Consider the following 21855-nt stretch of genomic DNA (forward strand, 5'->3'; position numbering starts at 1 on the left):
GTGTTTGAATTTAACGTTATTTTAAATTAATTTTAAATCAGAATTAATTTTGTAAAAATATTACACAAATATAAGGAATATACATTTTTACCATAATGCAATGTACATTTTGCCACTTTGAAAATCTGGAGAACTAAAGCGTGAAATATAAGAAAACTGAAACAAACATTTGGAAAATCTCATCGAGCTTAAATTAGTTTCTAAATTAGATGTTTTGAGTGTATTCAAAATTAGGCCAACTACTACGTTCACTTCAAACCCATTACATAAAACTAGTATTTAAGAAAAATGGTAAAAGATTGCAAATATGTTAACAATTCTACTGATCTAGAAATCTCCTAATTGAGATGAAGAATATCACAAAAAGCCATTTGAATAGTCCTAGATCAGAAAAATCATGAACTGTTAAACTTTTAAAAAGATAAATTCCTGCTTTCGATCTACTTAAAAATGTGAAAGAGGAATTTTCAACAATAAACTTGTTAAAATCAATGTTCAGATACAGAATAACAAACAAACATCCGGACGACTGCATGGATTTAGCAATAACATCGCATGTACCAGAGGGAGAAAAAAAAACTCTCAGAAGAAATGCAATGTTAAATTTCACATTAATATATGATTTCCCTGTATTTAATTTTCATCTTGCTGAATTTTTTTGTAAATAATACAAAGAGTATACCTTTTCTTTAAGATATTATACCACACATTTTTATACTTTGTGTAATGCACTTATAACTGAAATATTAAAAGTGCAATATATAATTGCAGCTAGCCAAACATTTATAAACTTAAAATTGGCTCCCATTAAGTTAAAGTTGTTAATAACTGCACCAAGGGAAGGAATGCAATTTTATTTCTTTGTCTGTATTTGGTTTCATTTTCATATAGAAAGAGTTAAAAATAGGTTACCTAGGTAACAAAATTTAAACACACATTTTCAGGAAAAATTACAGAATAACAGATTTTGTTTCCCTGAAGACACAACACCTCGCTATTCCAGCTATGCTACAGACTGCATACTGTCATAGAGAAATTCCTTTCTTAAACAGGGAATTCATATACTTTAATCTGTTTTTACACAAGTACTGTTTATGACTAATCCATGGTCCAGGAGTAAAATACTTTATAGTACACCCATCTAAATTTTTATTATTTCCGGTCATCTGTATAGACTGTTTACCTATCACGACTAAACTCCCAATCTGCATTCCAAATAACTCATACAATTCTTCAAGTCATATTTCGTAGTCTATCATTTTTAATACGGCAGGTACTTGCTGAGCGCAGACTTGTAAAGCGTGATTTCGCGTATAGCAGTACTTTAAAGGATCCCATTTTATTTGTCCACTGCTAGAATTTCATTCATACGTGGTGCAACATTCATCCATCAACACCGGAAAGAATTTATCTGCTACTTTAAACAATTTCCATCGACTGAAGATGAAGTCCGAAAAATCTTACAAATTTCAAAAGCAATCGATGCCGAAGAATTTTCACATATGGAAGACAGAGAAGTCAAACAATGAATCAGAAAATTACAAAAGAAGAATTGGGGTCTTATAAAACCCCTTGATAATAAAAGCGCTCATTATGAAGAAGAGCTTTTAACTGAAGATAAGATGAAGAAATTGTTAAATAACACAAAAAGCAATGTCTGATCTTATAGCGAAGAATTACCCAATTAAAGAAAAAACATGTGCTCTTTACAGCGGCACGCATACAGTTGCATCAATCATTCTTATAAGCAAAAGACATCAGCTCTCTCAAAAAATATTTCTGTCATGCATTTGCCAAGAGAACGGAAAGAAGTCCAAAAGAAACTTTCAGAGTGCTTTGCAAAACAAAGTGGAAAGTTATTCTGCAGAATTTTACTTCGATAATAATAAAACATCTCTGATTTGATTTCAAAACGAATTTTTATTTGTGAAATCAATTTTAAATAGATCTTCGCAAATAGGTTCATAAAACTTCCCAATATGCCAAAATAGTTCAGATTAAGGGAAAAATTTAATAAAGTATGCTTAAAACAACTAATAAAAAGCACATTTTGAGCAGCCTCAACAGAAGACAATTTGGCCCCACTAACTTTCATTACGAGTACTCATTAAATTTTTATTTACATTTCTTTCTTGTTAAACATTTAACTTTCAATGGTTTTAAGAGAAACAGCACTTGATAGACAGACTCTAAATTCGGAAAAAACTGAAACAAAATTGGTTTATACACAGGCTGAGTAATTACACTGACCTGCTGGGAAGAGAAGACCCCGTTGGACAAGGAAAATATTAGGCCAGACAGAGAGGAAAATGCTTAGCCTCCTCCTCGTAATGCGAAAGGAGGCCACTTGGGAAAAAATTACACTACAGCAGTAATTTTGAAACCACTAAGAAGCAACAGAACTCTAACAAATTTCAGACTTCTGATAATTATAGTGTGATTCACAGTTCAACCTCACTTCGAATATTACAATACAATATAAAGAAAGAACCAATTCAGGCACTTCAATATGGAATTCAAAACCTAAGAAATTAATGCATAGACGCTACCCTAAACATTAAAACATAATGTGAAGCGTTCACGTAAAATAAATAAGTAGTAAAAAGCAACATGTGAAAAGGGACCTACAAATTATAACATTGAAGCATTTCTAGTGAAAATAAAGTTAATATAAAACAAGAATTACCAGCCACAGATGTCTTTTTGCTCTGCACTATTTCTCCGTTCTTTTTCTTTCATGATATGTTCTGCAATCCAAGAGTGCCCAAAAATGATGACAAATTACACTAGAAGAGGCCAAGGGGGGAGGGAAGGAATCATTAGATTTTAACTACCTTGAAATTAAAGAATAATTATACACAAAGAGAAATATCTAATATTGTTTCTTAATATATAAAACTTCGAAAGTAGCCTTCTTTGTTTTAAATTCCAGCAATGTGCTACATTGTTACTAAAATCATGATTGCAGTCGATAGAAAAGCAAATGATTTTCCTTATACGACAGAAGTACAGTAAGCGAAAGAGGCTTTTAATGTTTGGGTACAACATGAACAATGAAAGAAAAAAAAATTATACAGTTATTACAGATACACAGTATAAAAGGGATAATGATGTTCGAGAAAAGTAAATAATTTTAGCGCTGGTACAAAAATGTCACCGAAAGTCAAGAAGCAGGTAATTTTAAATGACAAATAAACAAAAAAAACTTTACTGTTAGCTTTGAAGCAGGTGTTATATATAAAACTATCTTAATTCACACACAGAATTAGTGACATAACAGATCAAAAAAGAGTAAGAATCAAACTCGCAATATATTGACATTAAAAGAGCTATACATATATACTTTTATAGCTTTTTTTTTTTTTTTTTTAGAAAGGGCTCAAAAACACCATTCCAAAAACAGATTTCGAAAAACATCTTGGAAACAAAAGTCATAAACCATAAAATAAATATTTCATTCAGAATTTTAACGCAAGAACCGTTTCTAATTTTAAGTTCTTTACTTAGGTACACTCATCCATGAGAGAGGACAGCTTAGTCCAATGTACAAGAAATTATCCTGTAATATTACCACGTCACTTTAATGAAATTATAGCAATATTTCACTCAGGGAAAGAACATATTGTCTAGCTGCCCGGGTTCGAGCCCAGCTTTAATACAGCAAGCCAAAACACATCAAATGCCATTGAATGATATACCATTTTGAAATGTTGCAAAAAATTTAAATAAAATTTCGTGAATGAGCTATTGCAATTACCTATATACTAAAATTTTGACCAAAAATTCAAGAAAACTAAGATACTCTTTTTTTGTTTCGAAGGAATCAAAGTCATATACTAATGGAGGGATGCTCAACTTATTGTACTATGAAACCGAAACATAGGAATGAAATTTTGTCAGCTATGTGAGATGTCCAGTACCGAGAAATTCCGTAAATTGTAGAATAGAACGCACGTCTCAAAACACACGAAAGGTAAAACACAATTCAAATACTTTACTTTTAGGCTTGAAGCAGGTGTTCTATATTAAACTGTCTTAACTCACATACAGAATTAATAATATAATAGCTCAAAATATTGTAAGAACCAAACACGCATTATACCAACATTAAAAAAAAATCTACATATATTTATTAGTGTTACGAGGGTTTATTCTGAAATATTATAATGTCACTTTCAGTGAAATGATAGAAATTTTCACTCAGGGAAGGGACATTCTGTCTGGCTGCCTGGGTACCATCCCAGCTTCTGTTACAAAAGTTTGATAGAAGAATTTTAAAAATCTAGAATCCGGAAACGAAACTCATCAAGAAATTATTGACCATAATTGGTTCTACGATTTAGTCATTCTTACAGACATAATAACTAATATCTTAAACTTGAGCAGGGAAGAGAACTAAAGTGTTTGAATTTAAGGTTATTTTAAATTCATTTTAAATCAAAATTAATTTTGTAAAAATATTACACAAATATAAGGAATATACATTTTTACCATAATGCAATGTCGTTTTGCCACTTTGAAAATCTGCAGAACTAAAGCGTGAAATACAAGAAAACTGAAACAAACATTTGGAAAATCTCATCGAGCTTAAATTAGTTTCTAAATTAGATGTTTTGAGTGTATTTAAAATTAGGCCAACTACTACATTCACTTCAAACCCATTACATAAGACTAGTGTTTATAAAAAAATGGTAAAACATTGCAAATATGTTAACAATTCTACTGATCTAGAAATGGAAATAACTGATTTTCATCCTAATTAAGATGAAGAATATCACAAAAAGCCATTTGAATAGATCAGAAAAATCATGAACTGTTAAACTTTTAAAAAGATAAATTCCTGCTTTCGATCTACTTAAAAATGTGAAAGAGGATTTTCAACAACAAACTTGTTAAAATCAATGTTCAGATAGAGAATAACAAACACACATCCGGACGACTGCATTGATTTAGCCATAACATAGCATGTACCCGAGGAAGAAAAAAAACTCTCAGAAGAAATGCAATGTTAAATTTCACATTAAAATATGATTTCCCTGTATTTAATTTTCATCTTGCTGAATTCTTTTTGTAAATAATACAAAGAGTATACCTTTTCTTTAAGATATTATACCACACATTTTTATACTTTATGTAATGCACTTATAACTGATATATTAAAAGTGCAATATATAATTGCAGCTAGCCAAAATTTTATAAACTTAAAATTGGCTCCCATTAAGTTAAAGTTGTTAATAACTGCACCAAGGGAAGGAATGCAATTTTATTTCTTTGTCTGTATTTGGTTTCATTTTCATATAGAAAGAGTTAAAAATAGGTTACCTAGGTAACAAATTTTAAACACACATTTTCAGGAAAAATTACAGAATAACAGATTTTGTTTCCCTGAAGACACAACACCTCGCTATTCCAGCTATGCTACAGACTGCATACTGTCATAGAGAAATTCCTTTCTTAAACAGGGAATTCATATACTTTAATCTGTTTTTACACAAGTACTGTTTATGACTAATCCATGGTCCAGGAGTAAAATACTTTATAGTACACCCATCTAAATTTTTATTATTTCCGGTCATCTGTATAGACTGTTCACCTATCACGACTAAACTCCCAATCTGCATTCCAAATAACTCATACAATTTTTCAAGTCATATTTCGTAGTCTATCATTTTTAATACGGCAGGTACTTGCTGAACGCAGAATTGTAAAGCGTGATTTCGCGTATAGCAGTACCTTAAAGGATCCCATTTAATTTGTCCACTGCTAGAATTTCATTCATACGTGGTGCTACATTCATCCATCAACACCGGAAAGAATTTATCTGCTACTTTAAACAATTTCCATCGACTGAAAATGAAGTCCAAAAATTCTTACAAATCTCAAAAGGAAACGATGCGAAAGAATTTTCACATATGGAAGACAGAGAATTCATACAATGAATCAGAAAATTACAAAAAAAAGAATTGGGGTCTTATAAAACTCCTTGATAATAAAAGTGCTCATTATGAAGAAGAGCTTTTAACGGAAGATAAGATGAAGGAATTGTTAAATAACACAAAAGCAATGTCTGATCTAGCGGAGAATGACCCAATTAAGGAAGAAACAGGACACTGGGAAACATGTGCTCTTTACAGCGACACCCATACAGTTGCATCAATCATTCTTATAAGCAAAAGACATCAGCTTTCTCAAAAAATAATTCTGTCAAGCATTTGCCAAGAGAACGGCAAAAAGTCCAAAAGAAACTTTCAGAGTGCTTTGCAAAACAAAGTTGAAAGTTAATCTGCAGAATTTTACTTCGATAATAATAAAACATCTCTGATTTTATTTCAAAACAAATTTTTATTTGTGGAATCAATTTTAAATAGATCTTCGCAAATAGGTTCATAAAACTTCACAATATGCCAAAATAGTTGAGATTAAGGGAAAAATATAATAAAGTATGCTTAAAACAACTAATAAAAACACGTTTTGAGCAGCCTTAACAGAAGACAATTTGGCCCCACTAACTTTCTTTATGAGTACTCATTAAATTTTTATTTACATTTCTTTTTTGTTCAACATTTAACTTTCAATGGTTTTAAGAGAAACAGCACTTCATAGAGAGAATCTAAATTCGGAAAAAACTGAAACAAAATTGGTTTATACACAGGAAGTGCAATTACACTGACCTGTTGGGAAGAGAAGACCCCATTAGGCAAGGAAAATATTAGGCCAGACAGAGAGGAAAATGCTTAGCTTCCTCCTCGTAATTGTAATATTTAATAATTTGTAAATGGTAACATTTAATATTTAGTAACTTGTAATTAACAACACTTTGGATACAGATTTGGAAAATAGAACTATGCTGGTATTGCAGTTCTCTGTGATTATACATTATAAGATTGTAAATAAATAGTTTCTAAAAGCTAAAAGTGTATCCTCATAATTTTATATGGTGTCAGGAGTGTTTTGCTTTCAAAATGGTAAGTTTAAAACCACCAGAGCCGATGAAATTTGATGGAAATCTAGCTTGGAATTGGCAGAGATGGCTGCAATCGTTTGAAATATATGAAGTAGCTAGTGAATTACATAATAAAGAAGAGAAGGTAAGAGTTAATACTTTTCTTCATGTAATAGGAATTTGTGGTCTTGAAATATATAATACATTTCCTATAGAAGAGGGTAAAGAAATTAAATTAAGTGAAATTAAAACAAAATCTACGGAATATTGTATTCCTAAGAAAAATATTACATACGAAAGACATTTATTCTTTACTAGAAATCAAACCGCGTCAGAAACCATAGATGAATACGTAACTGACCTTCGAAATAAAGCTAGAACATGCGAGTTTGCACAATTAACGGATAGTTTAATAAAGGATAAAATTGTTTGTGGTATTAAAGATGATATAGTGAGAGCAAGATTGTTATATGAAACAGAATTAACATTAGAAATAGCTCTTGATATATGCAGATCTGCTGAAATAAGTGCACATCAAATGAAAATCATAAATGATGAGGAAACTGCTGTAAACTTAGTGAAAAAGAAACTAAGTAAACATAATAAGAATACTTACAAAGAGGTAAATACCGATAAACAAAAGACAAAAATTTGTTCTAAATGTGGAACATCTCATGAGTATCGAATGTGTCCAGCATATGGAAAAATCTGTCATAAATGTAAAAAGGCAAATCATTTCGCGAGTCAGTGTAAAAGCAATATAATAAAAAATGAAGCAGTCAAGGTAAACAAAAAAGATAGACAAATTAAATTAATAAATCATGACTCTGAGGAAGAGTTAGAATTTTATGTTGGCACATTAAACCTTAATTCAGATAACAAGGAAGAGAAATGGACTGTTGACGTTAATGTAAATGAAAGTAAACTAAATTTGCAGTTAGATACTGGAGCAATGTGCAATGTTATTTCTAAAACCAAAGTGAAATTGCTAAATGTTCCGATACAGAAGTCTAAAATTAAAAGATTAGTTATATTCTCTGGGAATAAAATGGATACTTTAGGAAAAGTAGTACTTAACTGCCAATATGGAAAAAATAATTATGTTGTGGAATTCCAAGTTATTGACAAAGAAGTACCTTCTATATTAGGATTAAAATCATGTTTGCAACTAGGTTTGATTCAGAAAGTAATGTTTGTTTACACTGAAGACTTACTGGAGGAATACAAAGATGTATTTGAAGGCTTAGGTTGTTTGAATAGAGAATATAAAATCCAGTTAAAACAAGATGTAACACCAGTCATTCATCCTCCAAGAAAAATACCCATAGCTATACGTGATAAAGTTAAGAAAGAATTACAAAGAATGGAAAATTTAAATGGTTTTGAGGAAGTAACAGAACCAACTGAATGGGTAAATTCAATGGTCACAGTTGTCAAACCGAACAAAATAAGAATATGTTTAGATCCTAGAGATTTAAATAAAGCTATAAAACGAGAACATTATCCGATGTTAACCATTGACGAAGTTGTCACTAGAATGCCTAACGCAAAAATATTTCCTGTTTTAGATGCTAATAGTGCTTTTTGGCAAATCCAGCTTGACGAAGAAAGTAGTAATTTGTGTACATTCAATACACCTTTTGGCAGATACAAATTTAAAAGATTACCTTTTGGCATATGTTCAGCTCCAGAAATTTGCCAAAGAAAATTAAGCCAAATAATAGAAGGTCTAGAAGGCGTTGAATGTATTATACATGATATCTTAATATGGGGATCTAATGAAAAGGAACATGAGCTACGACTTCAAAAAGTACTCCAGAGAGCACGAGAAAGTAATTTGAAGTTCAATAAGGCTAAATGTAAAATAAAAGTTAATCGTGTGAATTATATAGGGCACGAGTTAAGTGAAAATGGACTAAAACCTGATTTTTCTAAAGTGGAAGCAATTGTTAAAATGCCAGAACCTACAGATGTGCCTTCGCTACAAAGATTTTTGGGAATGATTAATTATTTAGCTAAATTTATTCCTAACTTAAGTACTATTACTGCACCATTAAGACAGTTACCTGAGAAAAATGTCCTCTGGCACTGGACTGAAAAGCATCAAAAAGCTTTCGAAACACTTAAAGAATTGATTGCAAAAGCACCCGTATTAAAATTCTATGATGTTAATAAGGATGTAACTCTTTCAGTAGATGCAAGTTCTGAAGGATTAGGTGCTGTTTTACTACAAGAAAACCATCCAATTGCTTATGCTTCCAGAGCTCTAACAAAAAGTCAGAAAAATTATGCTCAGATAGAAAAAGAGCTTTTAGCTATTACTTTTGGATGTTCTAAATTTCATCAATATATATATGGCAAAAGTATTACAGTTGAAACTGATCATCGACCATTAGAAAGCATAACTAAGAAACCTCTTTTTAAAGCACCACAGCGATTGCAAAGAATGCTGTTAAATTTACAAAAATATGATCTAGATGTACGATACAAAAAGGGGAAAGACTTATTAATAGCAGACACTTTGAGTAGAGCAAATTTGAATACAACAGAAGATAATGATGAAGATACAGAAATTTGTACACTGATTCCAGCATCTGATGACAAAATTTATGCATTGAAGAAAGAAAGTGAATGTGATGCTACACTACAGTGCTTAAAGAAATATATTCTGAGAGGCTGGCCAGAGAGGAAACATCAGGTAGAACCTCAAGTCAAAGTATTTTGGGACTTTGTAAAGTATTTGGGATATATTTATTAATTGTAGATAGAGTTGACAATGGAAAATGACTTATTTTTCAAAGGAGGAAGGGTAATTATTCCTTTATCTATGCAAAAGGAAATGTTAAATTTAATTCATGAGGGTCATTTTGGTATAGAAAAATGTAAGAAAAGAGCTAGAGATGTTTTGTTTTGGCCACTTATGAACAAGCAGATAGAAGATAAAATTTCAAAATGTTCTATATGTAATGAATACCAGAACAAAAACATAAGAGAGCCTATGATACCACATGAAATTCCCAATTTACCTTAGTTGCGACAGATTTATTTCAGACTAACAAAGATGTATATTTATTAATTGTAGATTACTATTCCAACTTTTTTGAAATCTCCAAACTACCGGATACTCGAAGTCACACAGTGATCAGTTACATGAAATCTCATTTTGCAAGATACGGTATACCATTGATAGTGATATCTGATAATGGACCTCAGTTTGCAAGTAAAGAATTTTCAGAATTTGCAAAGAAATACCAATTTAAACATATAACAAGCAGTTCATACCATCAACAGTCGAACGGATTAGCAGAGCGTTCAGTACAAACGGCGAAGAAATTGTTAAAGAAAGCTCAAGCAGATCATGCTGATCCTTATTTAGTTTTGTTAGCTCATAGGAACACTCCAACAAATGAGATGCTAGGATCACCAGCTCAACGACTTATGAGTAGAACAAGAACAATTCTTCCTACATCTGAAGAATTACTTAAACCTCAAGTTGTGAGAAATGTAAAAGAAAAAATCAACCAAGAAAGAACTAAACAGAAGTCATATTATGATCGTCATACAAAAACATTACCATCACTAAATAAAGGAGATTGTGTTCGGATATATCACGATAATCGCTGGAAACCAGCAATTGTAGAAGAAGTGCATAAGATGCCTAGATCATATATACTTAGATGTGGTGGATCAGTATTGAGAAGAAATAGAAAAGATATTAGAGAAAACAGTTCAGCTGTTGATGAGAATATCAGAGGAACAGAACAAGGAGTTAATACACAGAAAACAGATGTAAAAGGATATGATTCGAGATATTCTCAAGGGCAAAGTTTAGAAGATCAACAACCAAACTATGCTAACTCAGAAACAAGGAATGATGAGCTAAGAACTAGAAGTGGGAGACTGATTAGAAAGCCGGCCAGGTATTTGGACTGATTTTAGACTATTAAAACTTTTGAACTCTTTAAAAAAACGGAAGATGTAATATTTAATAATTTGTAAATGGTAACATTTAATATTTAGTAACTTGTAATTGGTGTTGTGGTGATCCACGGTTTGAAAATGGTTTCTGAATCAGAAGAGATTCGTGCACTAACCTAGTGCTTCGCATTAGAGAGTAAAGAACATCTATGATATAAAAATATATTTTTATTTACACAGCGAAAACGCGCAGCAACATTATTAACGAAAGCTCATTCTCCTAATAACATACTTCTTTTTACACTCCACTTGCGCATGCGCATTGGCAATTACCAAAGGAGCTTGGCAGATACTGCCATCTGTTGGATAAACTATTCGCTACATATTCCTCCCACCTGAATTTACTGGGAGGTAAATTCACACATCTGTTAAGTATAATATATGCATAACAGTACAGTATACAATATTGAAGTATAAAATTATGCCTACCAAGATGTTCTAATTAAATTGAAATACAAATTTACCTGGAGATGCAGCATTCCATAATTTTCTAGACATATTAACAGATAATACTAAACCTAGAAAAATAAAAATAAATCAAATTATTACAAAGTATTCAAACAAGTACAAAACATTTCACAGACGTATCACTGGTTTCACAGTTCTACCACTGGTGGTAGTCATAGGAATATTTTCAGTCATATCCTTTTGGACTGGGTTATCCAGCTCAAGTCTGTACAGTCTTTGCACTGGTCTCAGAAACTCAGAAGTCTCTGTTTTTATGACAGCAAGTCTTATTTGTCCATCACGACCAGGTAGCAGCTTTATGACACGCGCCAGGTTCCAAAAAGCACGTTTTTTGTTGTTATCTTCAAGTAGAACAATTTCACCCACCTGGAGAGGTATAGCTATAGAGTTTTTAATGGACTGCTGACGTAACTGTCCTAGATATTCCACACGGAATCTTGCTCTAAGTTGTTCTCTCACCTTTTGTAGATACTTAGCTCGTTACTCAGTTTTTCCTTATCCACTGTATCGATATCAGGTACTCCTGATTTGGAAATCTGCAGGAACATTTCTGGAGTTAATGGGGATGAATCTTCAACGTCTTCCGACACGTAGGTAAGTGGCCTAGTATTGATTACTCTCTCACAGTCGCATAGTACTGTAAGCAACTCCTCGTAATCCAGGGCAGCACGACCTAGAACTTTTCTCAGAATCTGTTTCACCATTTGAACTAAATGTTCCCACCAACCGCCCCACCAAGGTGCGGAAGGAGGAATAAATTTCCACTGAATTCTTTGCTCAGCGGCCTTTGATCGCAGACTCTCCCAATCAATTGTATGCAGAAGGCTCTCCGCTCCTTTAAAATTACTGCCATTGTCTGAGTATATTATAGATGGTCTTCCGCGACGAGAAATGAAACTTCTCAATGACTGGAAAAAAGCTTCAGTTGTCAAGGATGTTACTGACTCCAGATGAATGGCCCTATAGACCGCACATGTGTAAAGAACAATATAAGGTTTTCGACCATCTTTAAGGTAGAGGGGTCCTGCCAGATCGACACCCACTATCTCAAAAACATTTGCATCACGTACTCTATCTTTCGGCAAAATTCCTGGAGTTACATCACAACTTTTGGATTTAAATCTTTGACATTTAACACATTTTCTAATGCAGTTTCGTACTGTCTTACGAGTTTTGAGGATCCAATACTTTTCCCGCAAATGAGACATCACCATAGAAGTACCAGCATGCAGCAGCTCATTATGTGCATTCATTATTAGTAATTTTACTACTGCATGATCAGATGGCAAAATGACAGGAAACTTAAAGTCATCAGTATCGTCGCGATAAGAAATATTGGTTTTAGCTCTGATCAAACCATCACGATCAACTATAGGTCTGAGGTCTTTAATTTTATCATCGTTCACACTCTTAGGCCCACCAGCGGCCGAGCGGTAAAGTCGCTGAACACTGGTAGTTCGGTCCGAGGTTCGAATCCCGCGAACGGGCTGGCTGCATGGGTGTTTTCGTGGTTTTCCCCATGTGTAACGTGTATACGAGCCAGTTTCCCTTAGAAAGTCCTCCACGAAAGGCATCCCTCCTCTTAGGCAGATAGCCCTAGTGTGCTTTGCCATAATTAAATACACACACACACGTTCACACTCTTAAATGATTCTCTTTGAACGAATAACATAAGAGTTATCTCAGCTCTTTCAATTTCCGAAATTGACAAAATTTTGGAGGTTTCGTTTGTAATTCTTCGTAATTTAAAGTAAAACCTAAGAATCCAACCTAACATGCGTACAATTTTCTTTATGGATGAAAAATACCTGTAATACCAATTGTCAGGTTTAGAATCTTTGTTAAGAGTTGTCAATACTGATTTACGCCTTTCTGACTTTATGATCTCTTCGTCCGGCAAATCGGTGCCTCTTGACCATGACGATTCTGGTTCTAACAGCCATGATGGGCCCTCCCACCATTTCGACAGCAAAAGCTGTTTAACTGAACAGCCTCTAGAAGGGAGATCGGCGGCATTCAGCTCCAAAGGGATGTAATGCCAATCTTCTATTTTTGTAAGTGTTCTGATTTCTTGGACACGATTCCAAACGAATGTTCCCCACCGTACGTCTCGCTGGATCCAGCACAAAGCGGTTGTTGAGTCAGTCCAGAAGAATGTTCTTAAATTTGGCATGTTCAAATCTGAAACGACCATACGTCCCAAGCGTGCTCCGATTAAGCAGGATAATAATTCCAAACGAGGAATGGATATACACTTTAAAGGCTTAACTCTAGTGCGTGCTTGCACAAAATTTAAATAAACCTTATTTTCGGTCTTCACTCTTAAGAAAATACAGGTAGCATAGGCATGCTTGCTGGCATCGCTGAAAACATGAAGACTTACATCTTCGTTAACCGACCTGTCAATATTAAGCCATCTAGGAATTTTGACATCAGACAGCAGTTTCATTTCCTTTACCCATTGTATGGACTTCTTTTCTAAATGTTCTGGCAATTTTTGATCCCAATTTAATCGTAATTTCCAACACTCTTGCAATATCACCTTTGGGAACAGGGTAACGGGAGAAAGGAAGCCTACTGGGTCAAATAACTTATGCGCGCAAGAAAGGAGTGTTCGTTTACTCGCGACAATCTCCTCTTTCTTTAGTGACTCAATTTTACAGGAAAGAGTATCATCCTTCAAATCCCAGTTTAACCCTAAAACGCAAACGAATGTATCTAATTTAGAGTTGGGAATTATTTCGGTTTCACAATTCGACTGCCATCCTCTAAGATTAAACTTTCCCAGTGACAATAACATTCTCGATTCTAGTACAAATCTATTCAATTCTTCAACATTCTTAAAACTAGTCAGGCAATTATCAACATAGAAGGACTCCTTCAAAATGTTGGCTGTAACTGCAAACTGATCTGGGGCACGATTTAAATGATAGTTCAACGTAGCGGCTAACAAAAATAGACTACAGTTAAGCCCAAAAACCACGCGACAATGTCTGTAAATTTTAGTATTCTCTTCTTTTGCATTCCAAAAGAAACGCAAATAATCTCTATCCTTCTCTCTTATACCAATCTGCAAGAAGGCTTTCTCAATGTCTGAAATTACTGCAAGAGGATATTTCCGAAAACGATTCAACAATGTTGGAATTATTTCTATTAGGTTGGGACCTTTCTCAAGCCAATCATTTAAGGAAAGTTCTCCTTTGGCGTGTGCCGAAGCATCAAAAACTGGCCTTACTCGCGTAGTTTCACTAGATTCTTTAAAAACCGGCCTATGAGGCAAATAGTGCTCTCTATCTACTTCGCCTTCATTTACCTCTTCAATAATTCGTTCCTTCAACCACGTATCAAATACTTCCTGATAAACTTTAATTTGATTCGAATCTAATAATTTCCTTCGCGTATTAGTCAGGCGTTTTTCTGCCAACGTTTTATTATTAGACAAGCGAGAGGGGTCCAATACCCAAGGTAATGCAGTTTCATATCTCCCGTCTGAATCCAAATTCAAATTTTCCTCAAAATATTGCATGGTCTCCTCATGAATTTCAGCTTTCTTTTTAGACTCAACTGGGTCATTTATACCAATAACGTCTAACTTCCACAAGTTTTCTGCTGATCTTTCGTTTAGCAATAAAGAAACACATGCAAGAGAATCGTTTATACCCGAAGATTCTTTCGCTGGAATTTTACCCATTAAAATCCATCCCAAACTTGTTTCCATCGCGACCGGACCACTTTGTAAACATTTAATATTTCCGGTGAATAATTTTCTAGCAATATCAGAACCTATCAACAATTGAATGTCACTTTCGTTTTCGGGAGCATTACCCTCTACATCTGACACTTGAATATTTAATTTACGAAGTTCTTTCAACCAAGGACCTTTAGGTATTTTCTTAACATCAGAACAGATAACAGATTCACTTAAACAATGCACACTACATACATATTTATTATCAAGGCTACTCAAATTAACTATATATTTAGAATGCAATTTTTCTTTTGTTTCTACACCTCCGAATAATTTATGAACTAATTTCACTTCACCAACACTGTTACATTTCAAAGAATCTGTAATATCTTTCGTTAAATAACTTCTCTCGCAACCCGTATCTATAATCCCTCTGACTATCCTTTCCCTGTTGCCATTTTTTACCCTTACGATTAATGTTTGTAGTAACACATCGGAGCTCGCGGATCTGCTAGCCAAAACATTGACCTCATTTTTCACCACAGGCTCTACTTGTTTAGTCTCTTTCAATTGAGAAGGAACTTGTTGACACATTACTGCCAAATGCCTTTTCTGGCAAATTAAACACTTAACCTTGGACTTACAGTTACGAGAAATGTGGTTTTTCTTCAAGCATAATAGACATAAACCCTTCTTAAATATTAAATCTTTTTTATCCTGATATGTAAGCGTACTAGCTTTAAAACATTTTTCTGTTAAATGTGGCTTATCACAAAATAAACACGATTCCTCAACTTTCTTAATAGGAGCATTTTCTTTAAATTTGTCTCCTGTATACAAATCATTACAAGTAGGAATATTAGACTCATCATTAATGTAACTTTTAGATTTTCTACTTTTATCAAAAGAAAAACGCGCTAATTTAATTCTCTCTTCAGATATCACTTCATTTTTCAAAAACAGAAGAATAGATTCAAGATCGCTCTTACCTTGTTGTGACGAGCTCTCCCGTTCCCTCTCCCACACGCGTAAGATGTCAGGGGGCAGGCAAGATTCAACTAACGGAAAAATAACACTAGCGTATTTATCTTCAGTCCCACCGAGAGATTCCAGAGCACGCAATTTTGTTTCTAAACTGTCGTACAACGATGATAGCGTAAAGTCCTTTTTGGTTGCATTATTATTTATCAACACAAGATTCAATAAATCCCGAACGTACACTTGTATAAGAATATCTTCACGTCCAAAACGATTCTTTAAATGTTCGATGACTTTCGGATAATTTTCTTTAGTTGTCGAGAAACTCTGCACTATTTCCCGTGCTTTCGATTTGGCAGCAGTAGCCTGGATCAGATATACGAATTTCAAATGATCATCTAGCACTGGATCTTCGTGTATCTTACTAAAGGTATTCCAGAAATTCAACCATTGTCGTCGATCACCTGTAAATTCAATCAAATTTATTTTCGGAAGCTTCAAATTCGTTGCCGTTGTTCTTGAATCAACAGTTCTGGTTTCATTTACCGATGCATGAGTCAGCAAATTTTTCTCTATTTCCACAATGATTTGCTTCACTTTCATCCTGGCTGCTATTAATTTCTCCTTGTAAGTTTCACATGACTCAAATTCTTTAGTATATTCTTCTTGCGAGACTTCATTCGATTTTGATAGGAGATCCAATATTTCTTCATCCAACTGTTGTAGTCGAATTCCTTTTTCTTCCAGGATTTCCAGGGACGATAATAGAACATCACTGTTCAATTTTGACTCATTCAAATGTCCATGTAGGCTATTATATGCTTTCGTGAAGGCTACACGCAGTGGTATTCTTCTTACTTTCAAGGCTTCCATTTCTGCTGTTAAACCATCAAAAGTGTCCTTTACCTAAATAATGCGTCCTGTTAGACGGATGCTACTTTTTGTTGTGGTGATCCACGGTTTGAAAATGGTTTCTGAATCAGAAGAGATTCGTGCACTAACCTAGTGCTTCGCATTAGAGGGTAAAGAACATCTTTGATATAAAAATATACTTTTATTTACACAGCGAAAACGCGCAGCAACATTATTAACGAAAGCTCATTCTCCTAATAACATACTTCTTTTTACACTCCACTTGCGCATGCGCATTGGCAATTACCAAAGGAGCTTGGCAGATACTGCCATCTGTTGGATAAACTATTCGCTACAATTGGCAACAATTTGCATACAGATTTGAAAAATAGAACTATGCTGGTATTTCAGTTCTCTGTGATTATACATTCTAAGATTGTAAATAAATAGTTTCTAAAAGCTAAAAGTGTACCCTCATAATTTTATAGTAATGCGAAAGGAGGCCACTTGGGAAAAAATTACACTACAGCAGTAATTTTGAAACCACTAAGAAGCAACAGAACTCTAACAAATCTCAGACTTCTGATAATTATAGTGTGATTAACAGTTCAACCTCACTACGAATATTACAATACAATATAAAGAAAGAACCAATTCAGACACTTCAATATGGAATTCAAAACTTAAGAAATTAATGCATAAATGCTACCCTAAACATTAAAACATAATGTGAAGCGTTCACGTAAAATAAATAAGTAGTAAAACTCCAATATAAAGCAACATGTGAAAAGTGACCTACAAATTATAACATTCAAGCATTTCTAGTGAAAATAAAGTTAATATAAAACAAGAATTACCAGCCACAGATGTCTTTTTGCTCTGCACTATTTCTCCGTTCTTTTTCTTTCATGATATCATGTTCTGCAATCCAAGAGTGCACAAAAATGATGACAAATTACACTAGAAGAGGCCAAGAGGGGGAAAAAAGGAATCATTAGATTTTAACTACTTTGAAGTTAAAGAATAATTATACACAAAGAGAAATATCTAATATTGTTTCTATATATATAGAACTTCAAAAGTAGCCTTCTTTGTTTTAAATTCCAGCAATGTGCTACATTGTTACTAAAATCATGAGTGCAGTCGACAGAAAAGCAAATGATTTTCCTAATACGACAGAAGTACAGTAAGCAAAAGAGGTTTTTAATGTATGGGTACAACATGAACAATGAAAGAAAAACAAATTATACAGTTATTACGGATACACAGAATAAATGGGATAATGATCTTCAAGAAGAGTAAATAATTTCGGCCATGGTAGAAAGATGGCACCGAAAGACAATAAGCCGGTAATTTTAAATGACAAATAAACAAAATAAACTTTACTTTTATTTTTGAAGCAGGTGTTATATATTAAACTACCTTAATTCACACACACACAATTAGTGACATTTTGGAAAGTTATGTTACATAACTTAAAAGAAGTATTTCAATCAGAATTTTAACGTAAGAAACGTTTCTAATTTTAAGTTCTTTACCTAGGTACTCTCATGCATGAGAGGTGACAGCTTAGCCCAACGTACGAGGGTTTATCCTGAAATATTACCAGGTCACTTTCAACGAAATGACAGCAATATTTCACCGAGGAAAAGAACATGCCTAGCTGACTGGATTCCACCCCGACTTAAATACAGCAAGCCAAAACATATCTAATGCCGTTTTTCCAAGATGGAGTCGTCCGCTTTTTCGCAAAATGGCGTCCCAATTCAAAGAGAGGGAGAGCGGTAGGAGATTCTTTGGACGTGGTGAGCGTTCATATCAAAGAATGTCTATGTAACAACAATACATATTTTTTGGTCATATCAAGGAGGTTAGAATAGAAGGCGGGAAGGTTCAACTCAAACGGTGAGGCTTGGCGGCCATGTTCCTGTTATCGCTGTGACTTGTGCAAGGAAGTCTGTAATTGGAATATTTTTTTTTCTTTTCTTTTTGAAGCATCTCATCTTGTGTTGTATATGGATGCACAAAAAGATTTTTGAAAAAGATTCCTGGGATTACTTTTCACGCGTAAGTATTGATTTTCTTTTTTTTATGTAATTTGATAACTATGGTAAAAAAATATCACAATGTCATGTTTTTTTTTTCCAGATGTAAAAAAGGGACTTAATAATAATCAAAATATGTTAAATACATTTTAATGTTTCTGTTTATAGCTGGAATCTTTGTTCCTTAACACACAATGATGTATGCTAGGATTTAAACTGTATAATTTGAACGTTTTAGGTAATTCGTTTGATAATTTTCATGAAAAATTAGACACCAATTGTTACTATTTTTATGGTTTATAAAGGTATTAAATAAAGTAATGCTTTTCTTTATGTATTAATTATTATTCAATTTAAAATTTTTTAACTGTTAAGAATATAATTTCTGCATTTGATCAAGATAAACTAACTTTTCTCTTGTTCTGTAGCAATCTGTAGCAATCTTGCTTTTGAGCAAGAAGAAAGGAGGTGAGGACTTTGGCGAACGCCGTTTCCTCCAGTCCGTGAGGTTTTCTGTTGTTAAAATGTTTTTGCATAAATTTACAAATTTGTGGGCAGTATAGCAATAAAAGTAAGTAAAATATTTACACAACTGAACATGTGTAAAGATGTATCCAAAAATATAGGTATATTTCTCTAATTTAGTTTAATTCAAGGCAATTTCTTTCAGATTCTTAAATATGAAACGCGCAAAAACTGAAATCACTGAATTCACATAAATCTGTTTTATTTTATTAATATTTTTATTCTTGTTGTTATAAGATTGTTAGTTGTGAAAAGAGTTTAAAACTTTCATTTAAAAAAAATGCAACCTGTGACTATTTTTTTAGATAATTATCTGCTATTAATTTCAGGTTAAATATATTTTAAATGATTCTTTAAAATTTTACAATACTGTGAATAAATCAGAAATATCACTTCTTAAAGGAAAAACTGGAAAGTACACCCAACAGGTTGCTAATAAAACCTAAACAAATTCTATTTTTAAAGGCTGTAATGTTATGCACATGCATTTAGATTTCGAACTATTTCTTAATGATTTTCTGTACGTAGTAAATTACGGGTATTATCATCTTTATAAGATATCATATATAAAATATGTAAAATTTCATTATAAATTTTACATATATTTAGTGGAAAATACATGCACGGAACAGCTTAAAAACACGTACTTTTCACTGACGTAATGCAGTGTTTTGAAGTTACAAACATGGACGCCGATTGTTCGGTGAAGTTTCATTTCCCGATAGTGGAGGAAACTGCGAACCCTCCTCATTATATTCTAACCTCCTTGGGTCATATCCGTTCTCCAAGGTGATGTCGTCCTCTTTTCTCAAAATGGCGTCCCAATTCAAAGAGAGATAGTGACCATTTTTCAGTCTTTTCCAAGATGGGGAAAGAAGAAAACCTAGGATGGAATAATACGAGAGAGATAGAGAGAAAAAATGCCATCTTGTCATTTTCTGATAGGGTACCGGTAATCGAATACTTTTGTGACCGCCTGTACAGGAAATTTAGGAACACGTGTTAAGAAGAAACGTTCGTTGACAAAACGTCAGATGCGCCGAGAATCTCAAATCCTTCCAGTGCCCTCAAACAGGTAAAGAATTTCCTGCGAAATATGTCCTCTGTGGAGGAGGACATGCATCTTGCAGTAAGGAATGCCCCAAAAGACCAGGAAATATAAATATTGAAAAAATTAATGAAGAAACACCAAACAATTCCCCAAATATGCAAAATCACCAGACTCACTCTACTCTCAGCCAATCACGTAATCAAGGATCAAGGAAGTTAATTTACGGAGTGCGCTAGGCTAGGCCTTTAACTCCGCATCATCAGAGATAGAATAATTACATCAAAAGAGGGGTTCATCTAATAAGGGAAAATTTTGAAGCCTAATTATAAAAATAAAAGCTTTTCAGATAATGCCTTCCGCATGAGAAAAAAGGAAAACTCTTAGAAAGTCTTTAAATTAAATTTTGTATTTAAAAAGGGCCAGGAATAAATTTTGAGAGAGGAGTCAACATTCAAAAAGTTTTGAAAAGAATAAAAAGGTGCAATACATTTCCTTGATTCTTGATATCAACAGCAAAATAAAATCCTTAGGACAATCCGAAGAGTTGTGCAAAAAGGGCTGGGGGCGAAACCCGTTGGGCGGGTTCTGGTAGCAGTTCAGTGTGATACACTGAAGCAGGAGAAGAAAATTATTGGTCGCTATTTAGTGCGACGTTAAAAGGTCCCCTTAGGGGGTCGAAAGCAACCCGTTTAGCGGGTGGAAAAGAAGCTTTTAAGAAGCTATTGAGAAATTAAGTGCAGTCGCGTGCGGCTGCGGAGATAAGTTGTCCCTTGTTAAAGAAACGTTAGAAGACTCTTCTTAAAGAGTTAAAGAACAGGGTTCCCCCGGTCAATGCCCTTACGCATTGTTAACGCGGGGCGGTTGGGGTTTAGGAACGAGAGGAAAGCATCCACTTGGGCGTCTGTATTCCAATACCGACGCCGTTTAAAAGGGAGTTGAGCATAATCAGCTTGTAAGATTGCTCTGGGTCGCTTTTTAGAAGAAGTAGTTCTGTCAGTGATCAGCTGGGAGGGAGAAGTTTCATTTTTGACCGCTATTCAATGCGGTTTTTAAAAGCCAAAAAGGACGCTGTTAAGCGCCTAAGAAAGTTCCTTCTTAGAGGAAGAGAGAAGTTAAAGTTTAAAGAATCTTTATCAGTTTTAGAGAGAACTTTTTCAGTTTTATTTTAGTTGAAAGATTAGAGTAAGTTATATCAGTCCTATTTGACTGTGATGTTTCTTATTAAAGAAACGTTAAGGAGGTTCCTCGAGTTAATGCCGTGTGACATTAAAGAACTTTAGAGGCGGGGGGTTAAGGAACGAGAGGTAGTTATTCACGTGGCTATCAG

The 21855-nt window shown here is 33.7% G+C and overlaps 2 long non-coding RNA genes across 3 annotated transcripts in view; one reads left to right on the forward strand and one right to left on the reverse strand.

The window, feature by feature from the left end:
- The window catches only part of LOC146993172 (uncharacterized), an 880419-nt gene that overhangs the window by 381846 nt on the left and 476718 nt on the right, over positions 1–21855 (reverse strand). For both annotated transcript variants that reach the window (XR_015038634.1, XR_015038635.1), the window contains exon 2: positions 17765–17867. This is a non-coding gene — a long non-coding RNA (uncharacterized LOC146993172). The remainder of the gene's footprint in view (positions 1–17764; positions 17868–21855) is intronic.
- The window catches only part of LOC146993174 (uncharacterized), a 382674-nt gene that overhangs the window by 301639 nt on the left and 59180 nt on the right, over positions 1–21855 (forward strand). The window lies entirely within an intron of this gene.

The sequence above is a fragment of the Stegodyphus dumicola genome, chromosome X1, assembly GCF_044657685.1.
Source record: "Stegodyphus dumicola isolate Sdum_Otavi_A_Nest chromosome X1, ASM4465768v1".
In the NCBI taxonomy this organism is placed as follows: Eukaryota; Metazoa; Arthropoda; class Arachnida; order Araneae; family Eresidae; genus Stegodyphus; species Stegodyphus dumicola.